Source organism: Mastomys coucha, unplaced genomic scaffold, assembly GCF_008632895.1.
Source record: "Mastomys coucha isolate ucsf_1 unplaced genomic scaffold, UCSF_Mcou_1 pScaffold22, whole genome shotgun sequence".
Taxonomy (NCBI): Eukaryota; Metazoa; Chordata; class Mammalia; order Rodentia; family Muridae; genus Mastomys; species Mastomys coucha.
Window position 1 is genome coordinate 188,922,200 of NW_022196905.1, and position 10,140 is coordinate 188,932,339.

The 10,140-nt window shown below is 39.6% G+C and overlaps 1 protein-coding gene across 18 annotated transcripts in view; it reads right to left on the reverse strand.

Moving 5' to 3' along the window:
- The window catches only part of Tenm3 (teneurin transmembrane protein 3), a 1,282,613-nt gene that overhangs the window by 180,262 nt on the left and 1,092,211 nt on the right, over positions 1 to 10,140 (reverse strand). The window lies entirely within an intron of this gene.

The window sequence follows — 10,140 nt, forward strand, 5'->3', positions numbered from 1 at the left end:
GAGAGGGAGAGGGAGAGGGAGAGGGAGAGGGAGAGAAGGAGGGAGAGGGAGAGAGGGAGGGAGAGGGAGAGGGGACAAAACACAACAGAAAACAAACAGTTCAAGGGGTGGAAGAGGTTGAGGCATGGCTTATTCACACCTAGATGGTAACTAGCCTCCATGACACCTGGTCAGATTTAAACGTCACAAAATCCCCACTATGGGAATTATAAAGTCTATGAAATTCAGATATGAACAGAGACAAAAATGAGGGTATTCACGCCCTCCCCCCAAGGACTGAGCCATCTCTCTGGCCCTTTTTGTATTTATTTATTTGAGACTTAATTTTTTAAGCTTTTACTTATTAGCTTCCCGCTTCTCATATGTGCACCTTGCATACTGGCCACTGTGCATCTCCACCTTGCTCGCCCCTGTCCTGCCTCCCTCTTCAGGTCTTCAGTTAGCAAGGCCCTAATGCTAATGGGCATCATGAAAGGAGGGAGGAAACAGGGAGGGGCTGCAATGCCCTCAATGCAGCCTGTGATATCTTTTAGTAACTGCTTTGGGAGGGCTTCACTAAGCACATAATTCTTCAAAAATCTTTGGGGATGGGTTGTGGTATGATCTTGGAAATTGATTTTAGTCACATACTGGCTAGTCTTTTGCCTATGGCAAATTACCTAGAGTTAGAAAACTTCAAAGTGAGATGAATCTGCAAATGAGACAAGGGTTCACATTTACTGACCATACCATGTTGACACAAACATTATCATTAACATGTCACTAAACACACACACACACACACACCAAATACAAATAGAGATATACAGAGACACACATACACATACAGATATAGACATACACACACATACAGAGACACACACATACACACACATACACATACAGATAGAGATATACAGACACACACACACATACAGATACATACACACAGACACATAAAGACACACACACACACATACAGATACAAAGAGAGATATACAGAGACACACACACACATACAGATAGAGATATACACAGACACATAGACACATACAGATACAGACATACACACAGACACACACATAAACACACACACACACACACACACACACACATTTTGTTTGCTGTGGACATAAGGGGCTTACTATGCAGTCTTGGCTGGCCCAGAACTTCCTAGGTAGAACACACTGCCCTTGAATTTAAGGAGAACCTGCCTCACAAGTGTTGTGATTAAAGATGTGTGTCCCCGCACCTGACAAGAACATATTTTTAAAAAATGAATGCTTATCTGCTCAAGAATGATTAGACAGCACAGCCTCTGTCAAGAGATTCTTAGCCAGGTCTCGTGGTGCAGACCTGCAACCCCAGTGATTTTAAAAGCTAAGGCAGAAAGACTACATGTTCAAGGCTTATGTGCCGGTACAGAGTGAATCCAAAGCCAGCATGGGCGATTTGATGGGTCCCTGTCCCAAAGTGAAGAAAAGATCACTCGGGATGCAGCTCAATGGGGGGAGTACATACCAGGTTAGGGCCTGGGTTCCATACCCTGAACCAAATTAAAGCAATCTACTCCTCAAAACCTTTCAACTCAGAGTGAATAATGAAAGTGCTTCGATTTGGGAACACCCATACCAATAGATGATTCTTGCTCAGACCATTATTGACACACTACCATAACAATTTCCAAATTTCCTAAATTGCTCGGGGAATTTCTGTAAACACAGTGGGTTTCAAGATAAGATAAAACAAAGAAAATCTATAAGATTAATTCCAATTTTGAAATTTGTCCTGAAATGTAACTCAGTTTTTTCATATGTGGTCAGGGAGATGGGGAAGACAGTTCTATCAGTAAAGTGCTTGTTGGGCAAGCAGGGTGACCTGAGCTGGGATCCCCAGCACTCCATATAAAGACAAGGGTGGTGGCGTGAGCCTGCAGTCTCAGTGCTGGGGCGGTAGAGACAGGATTCACTGACCAGTGGGCTCCAGCTGCAGTGGGAGAGCCTGTCTTTTTCTCAAAACAGAAGACATTGGCAGAAGAAGACACTTGACTTGATCTCTGGCTTTCACATGTACGGGAACACACATGTGCACACCTATCTGTACACAACATACACACAGAGCAGTCATGATATCTCGACATCTCCAATAGCAAGCCATGTTTTCAATGTTCAATGTGAAAAACTTGATGATATTAACAATGAAAATAATGATAATATTGCAGAATGTATGAATGAATGAATGAATGCAAATGTAGGCTTTATTTCCTGATCTACTATGGCAACGTATCTCAAGTAATGGCTTCCTCGTATTACTGTTGACTTCCTGTAAAATAAAACCCATGCTTGAAAATGGCCTCATCTACAAAGTCACTGAGACTTTAGTGGCTACCACCTAGCTTGTCAGCATGATCTTTTGTGGTCATGAGTATGACTTTATTTGTTCTTTATTGCCTTGGCAGTGGCTTTTGCCTTTGAAAATGCTCAATCAGCTGTTTTAAACACATAGGACAAGAAAGGACCTAAGGAAAGCAAAGAAACACAAGGGTTATGAACATTGCTTGAGACATTTCAGTGAAACTTTATAAAGCCTTTGTGAAGCATGGTCAATCCCAGTTGATGGGAAAAATAAATAAATAACTAAGCCACATGAGAGCACCAAGGCCGAGGTGATGTAGTCCATCGGATGTCCAGATGTTCATCCAGATCTGTCTCAAAGCCCAAGCTCGCTCCACACACCATGACCAGAAAGTGGCAAGAATACATTACTCAGGATGTGGCTGCGACAGGAGGTGTTTTGAGTACTAGCATTTTAAGTGGTTCTCATATGAGGTGAGATGATACACTATCATAAGGTGGGTCACATCAGGATCAGAAAGTTATAAAATGAAATCGATGAGGCTTAGCTGGTTAAGGGCGTGTTCAAGAATTTCGTTCTATGGGCCAAAAAGAAAGGGTTCTCAGACTGGTGTAGCAGAAAGCAGGCTCTTCCTCAGGCTTGAATTTAGAGGAGAAAGATAAAAGGAGGCAAAAGCAAACCCCGGGAGGGCAGGAAGGACATGTGGATGTGCCTGGCAGGGTAGCTACTGGGTGGCAACAAAACCAGCAGATGAAATTCTGGGGGAAACACTGTGGTAAAATTGAAGAAACATGAACTATCGGAAAAGGTTCTATACAGAATCATCATGTAGCAACAGTAAGTGGAGATGAACTACTCATCCATGTAAAATCCCTAAATGCATACATGAAAAGCTTCACACAAAGAGGACAGAAGTCCACAGACAATGGAAAGAGGGTGAAAGGCTGAATACAGGAACCCTCATGAGGCTGCTGCTGAGGAAAAGTGTTTGAGGACGGGTTCATATTCAGAACAGGGGCACAGCTAAACCCCAGTCACCAGCTACAACCCAGGAAGGGGCTTCCATGGCCCTTTCCTTTGATCATGCTCAGCCAAGAGTAGAAATGTGTTAGAAGTTACTAAGAATTCATTTCCCTAAAATGAAAATTAGTTATCATATATGAATATTTTATAAAATTATTGGTTATCCAGAACCAAATATTATCTGAATATACAATATTAAAATGTGTGGAAATTATTTCAAAAATGAATTAGGCTAATAAATAAATATTGCTAATGTATACTTTCTTTGTATTTTAATGTGTCACTAAAAAGAAAAGAAAACAAAACAAAACAAAAAACCAACCAAACAAAAAACAAAACAAAACAAAATCAAAACCGGTTCACTCCAATTAATATAAATAACAAGACTTGGCCGTAGAGTAGCTTTACCTGGCAAAAGCTCATCAAATCTTCTCACATCTTAAATAAATCTCAGAACTGTGCTCTAACTTCTAAATGATGTGGAGACATTTGATGGTGCATGAAAGCTTTTACTGTTTCACTCCACACATTTACTGTTTTAGTTAATTGAATGTTTCAAGCATATGAACACTTGTCTTTCATTATTATTGGAAGATTATTTTCTTAAGTACAAAAATAAGACACTTGGGGTTCCTGCCTAAAACAAATCCGCATATTTCTTGAGCAACGACAAGAAAAGAAGCAAGAGATTTTATTCTGCTAAAATTAATCATAGTTTAATTTTATGCTTGGCCTACCTCACACGTAAAGTGAGCCATGTATATCCCAGGTAAGAGAAATACATTTCTCAACTTCTGGGAAAGCAAAAGAGATAATTTGTTCAATTGTTAACAAATTAGGCATCCTTATCTTATGTCCACGCTTGCTACTGTCATTTGGTCATTACCTAAAAAACAAGAAAATTCATGTGCTGGGAGCGTCATTTACATTATATTCTGAAAACAACATTATTCTGAGAATATATTATTAGTACTTTCAAAATTGTCCTCAGAGCCTACATCAGTGCGGGCTGGTACCATTCCTCTTGGTTTCCCACAAGAACTCGATGGTAAGACCTCACTGCTGAAGATGTCACACACTATGACTGTAAGAAACTGAGAAATTAAGCTAGAAGTGAGCTGGAAGCTTCTCCCTGCTGGAAAACTTTCCAAAAGGCAAGAAAGCCAGGCAAGCTGACAGGAGAAAAGACACCAGTTGTCTAACCCATCAGTGACCCATTTGAACTACAACACTAACCAGCTAGGCAAGGTGAGCGCGCACTACGGCAATAACGGGATCTCTGTCATGTGGGCAGCCAAACACTGCAATTGGATTTGAGACCCACTGGGCAGGTGTGAATTCACACCCTCTACAGGAAATAAAGTCAAAATCCAAGTTTAGCTAACCTGATAGGATATCAAATTCTTTGAAATATTTTTGGTTATACCTGTAAATAAGTGCTTTTCTCAGTCTTGATCAGAGACGTTTCTCTCTATAATGAACAGTGGAGATTGCACGAACCCACTGATGACTATTCAAGTTACTGAGAATGAGGGATAATTGCAAGTTCGGTCATAAATAGGACCTTTCTCCTATCACCAACATAGGCTCAAGAAAAACTGTAAAAGAGTGGTAGAAAAAAAAAAATCTAAGAGCCAAAAGAAAGTTAAAGGTCTGAGAAATCCTATCCCTTGCACATGACCCAGCCAATCAACTCCTAGCAGCTGTGGATGCTTGAGCTGGGTCTGCATGGCTGTCAAGATTCAGCCATGGATAGGGGAGAATCTCACTGGCTCCTACCCCTCCCTGCTAGGCTACTGGCTACTGATGAATTCTGGGAAAGGTAAGGTCCTTGTCTTCAACTATGAACCCAGTGGTGAGAGTTCCAATCTCGTGGTCACTGGCATGGCAATGGTTAAGCTTTGTGGATCACAAAACAAAACAAAAGAAGTTATAAACATAAGAATGAGGCTTGTAGGGATAAGAGGGGTATGTGTGTATGAGGGGGGTGGTTGGAGTCCTAGAAATGCACCATGTTGATATATGAAAGTATCAGAGGAACAAGTTTAATTAATTTAAAAATGGGACTAGGATTAAAGGATATGTCTATGTGAATCAAAGGCATTCATTCATTCTTCCCATGCTGCTGCACTGTATGTGGTTTGTATTTCTCTTGCACCCACTGCCTTCCAAAACCGACTCATCAAACGACCTTCGTTTATAGCTGCTGTTAGCGTACAGTTTTCTCGGTTTAATTATTGGCATGATGCCTGCTCTACGGCCAAGTTAAATCTATGGCGTGATAATAGGTTAGTAATAATATCACATTAGACAAATCATGAATTTGCTTTCACTAGTCTTTGTAACCACCTGTGAGTTTTTGGCTTTATTTCACTGTGGGAAAAAATATTTGGGAGACTCCAATTCTTATACTCGAGACACAGAGAACCACTCTTTGAGTATCTTCACAACCACATTTTGGTTTTGTTTTATGTTTTTATAAATTTAAGTTTGTCTTCAATATAATATCTTCACCATAATGATTCAATTTTAACTTCTGTAATAAAGATTTATCTAATCTACCATGTTTTCCTTTTCTTAGTGGTTGGGTCAGGTCTGGGGGCTCTGCATATACTAAGTCAGTGCTCTGCATACACTAAGTGAGTGCTCTGCATACACTGAGTGCTCTGCATATACTAAGTGAGTGTGCTCTACCACTGAACTACATCCCCAAACTGGTATGCTAACTTCACCAGATATTGCAAGAAAAAGACAAATAAACAGATATTTACACACTGCTTTGGAGCTTCTGTGTGAATGAATAAACAAATGATTAATGTTTAAATAATTTCTGTCAATCAAACAGAAACTAGAGACGTTCAAATTCTTAGTTACAACTGTGCTCAATCACAGGCTATCTTCACATTTGATCTCCTACATTCCTCATCCCAGGACCAAAGCACGAGAGGGTTACGATTAACTCCATCCTTTGGGATGTAATTTTGCATGTTGGGGACAACAGAGGTTTATGTTGGAGAAGTGTCCATGTTTGGGTGAAGTGCGTGGTCCACATGGAGGCGAGCCACCAATGGCAGCTCGAAAGGTGCTTCAAGCACCCCCCCCCCCAGCAAACTCTTCTGCAATGCATTCTCTCATTCGTCATTTTCTGTTTCTCACAAATGCCTGTCTATCCCACCTCTTGATAGATCTTTTAAAAAATACTCTCAGTTACTATAAAAGACTATGCCATATTGCTCGGGGAGCCAACTGGCTTTTATTAATTACATCATAATTTTAGAAAAGCTTACTTTAAAGAAAATGACAGTGAAACCCCTTTCTGCTTAAGATTTTCTTAGCCTAGGACCAGGTCTGATTTTAAAATGTGTGTTCAATAACTTTGGCCTGTCTCTTCCACCTCTTTTCTAGAGTGTGACAGTCTCTTTCCCCACAGGAGTCCCTGACTATCCCCAAGCTGCCTTCAACAAAGGAGAGGCCTCAGCCAGTCAATTTAAGTTAATGGGCTACCTGCCCAGGCATATTTCACTTGCAGCAATAGCTGTGACTACAGAGGGGTCTACACTCACTGCCTAGCTAATAACAAGCATTCCCTTCTCACTCAGGAGGGGGATGTCCAACTTTTCAGGTGGAAACTCTTCTCTTGGCATTGTAAGGTCACGATGTGTGAGAGATTGCCCGCAGTTTTTGCAGGCAAGGTTGATTCAAGCCTGGTGTTTGTGTGATGGTCTTGCTTTTCCTTAGGACCATTTAAAAATACAGAAAAAAAAAGAGCAAGAAAAAGATAATATAGTGAGTAAGTAATACTTCTACCTAAGTATTCTGTTTTTTTAAAAATGCATAGCCATTGATCTTACATGAAAGAAGCCCAGGGCTTTCAATAGTCAAATTACAAATGCACTAATAAAGAGGTAATTTAATATGCAACTTCATGCATTAATAATTAGCTAAACAGGACTGAACTGCTAGATAAAAAGCTACAGCAAGATAACTAATGAACTATCAAGGCCAAAATAGATATCATAATAAAGTGAGACTTTAATAAATCATTTATTAAATGGTTAGAAGTGAACTATTTTGTTAATATCTAACAGGTAACTACTAAGCTTCTTAAATCATAGATAGAAACTAGGGGCTTGAAGACAATTAACTTTATAATCACTGAGGGTCAAGAATTGTCAATGAGTTCCTGCACTGGACCTTGAAGGGCTATGGCTGGTCTAGATGAAATCTAAGTGTTGCCTTGATGCCTGTATATTCTTGTAGCAGCTATCATAACACACAGAAGCAGCAGAAGTACAACAGAGAGAACAATAGACTGGCTGCAGGCTATCAGCATTCTAGAAGTTAACACTCCCAAGTGCAAGCAACTGAACTTAAAGGGGAAGGCACTGTGAGGGTCATTGCTCAGGAATGTGTGTAGGGGCTGGCTGTTACAGATTAAGGCAATTTTGAACTTCTAAAGCTAATTCAGATCTCAGTGTGAATCTCACACATCTGAACTGGAGGCCGCAAAAGAAGCCAAGCTAGTTACCAATGTAGAAAAGTGGAGTGGGTGATAGTATTGATTGTCTCCAGAAATAGCAAATAATAAATTCATCAGAGAAAGAAAATACATATTTTTGTGGAAGCAAGAAATTGCCTAGTGAAAAAATGCTTTCTAATAGATGAAAATTAAAGCTATATTGAACTATGTAGGACAGGGCAGGAAGTCCTTGATTCTTTCTGGACTAATTCATATAAACTGTAAATGTACAAATTACTGAGATTTTTCATGAATTATTTCAGGTAAATTTTACCAAATATTATCTACAGAGAAGAAAAGGCAAAAAGGTAAGGAGAAGAAAAATCTATATCTATAGCTGACTTTTACACCTTATAGCTTATAACTTTTAAATGATAGAGAAATGATCAGTAAACAAGTATGTGTAGAAGCTACGTAAGAGCCCAGGATGAAATGGCACACTAGATCTAAGGCAGACGAAAGCCTGGATGAAGTTATTAATGAAGCTGAAACTGAGCTTAAGAAGCACACTCAATGGGGAACCTTAACTAAAAAACAACAACAAGAAAAAAAAAATCAATGATAAATAAGACTGCTTCTTCACCTCCAGAGTTCCAACCAAGTGAGACTATTAAAGAAGCCACAGTAGTACTGTCTCAGTGCAGTGGGAGATCTCCACTTCGCAGCTTAGGGTTATTCACAGAGTGCCTGCAAGTTGAAATATCATTTCTTTTTATTAGCACCACCGTAAGGGGTGAACCCTGGTTAATGAGAACAACAAAGCTCACTCCAGGTTAGGGCTTGTTAACACAGCACACAACTGTTAAATGCATTATTCTTTTCACTTATTAGTGAGATAATATTAGCCAAGAACCCCTCCCCACACACACCAATTCATTCATGAAACTGTCATCCCATTGATGATTCATTAATGGTACCAAAGTGGAACCAAAAGCCTTGGTAGCTGCTTCCCTTGGGAATGATTTTATAAACGGAGAGGATGGGATGTCTTCTAATCAGACATTTTGCTTCTGGAAATTCCTTTCACTCAAAATTCTTACATGACGAGGAAAATCAAGGATGTACCTTATCTATGTCAAACATGTTTTTAAGTCTCGCCACCGTAACCCCTGACTTCAAGGATTCCTGACTCTCTCATGGGCAGTGTGTGAATCTTCGGTGTGAAACAGTATCACTCCAGTTAAACACCTTTCTGATGATTTAACTCAGCATATTTCATAAATCTTTGTCAAGACAATTATTGTCAGCTACGATGCAACTATCCATATTCAATTTGATGACTCAACTGGAAAATTACTTTTTTCCTAATAAAATTTACAAACTGACAATAGTGAATCAGTGCTGGTTAGTTGCTCAGTGGGTACTAATTAATTAAGCCAGGTAAATTTAGGTCCATGCTAATAACCTTGGGAGCAAAAAAAATCCATGTACATGATTCTTTGTCTTGCATGAAGGGAACGCTTCTGTTTCCTTACTTTTCTTTCCATTTCTTTTTCTAATTTCTCCCAGAAGAGAAATACAAAATAAACAATAAAACTCAACTACTCTTAGCTGGCGGTGCAGATAAAAAAACCTAAGAGTTCCTTGTAACTTTGTTAAGGTCGACAGTGAAAGAAAAGACAGAATGATTTTTATAGTTTATAACTAACAGGGAGAACCTTCTGCTAGTTCCTCCTTGGGGCAGAATTGGTATAGATCACACAACCGATGGCAAGAAATAACAGTGTATTCATCATTTGATGGCTTTCTCCACCAACAAACTCATTTAAATGCTGGAGTTAGCCATGGGCTCTGCATTTGGCATTGGCGGGGAAAAGGCCATTCTACGGGTTCAGAGTTCACTATTTCTGAGCTTTTATATGGTGATAATGCACTTCCTCTGAGCCTAATAAAAAAAGCTAGTGAATCATAGGAATAAAAGGCAGCCATGGTAGAGGATGCTCACCGCCAGGCTGCACAGAAAAGACCAACAAGGAAAAGGCTAACACTTGGTTCATACAACACACAACACAAAGGAAGCTAATGACTGTCCCAGTGCTGTCCACAGAAGAAAAGCACAAGTTTTATCAACCAGGAGATATTTAATCACCAAGTGGATTAGCTTAGGATAATTTTCATCAAGTTAGATTTTTGTATAAGCAGACAGCCATCGTGACCTGGCCCATGCTGGAAGTTCTAATTTCAGAACCTTTTTCTGAACATACTATCAATACATTAGAGATGGATCCAGAAGACAAGAAATGCATCAATTTTTTTTTTTTTTT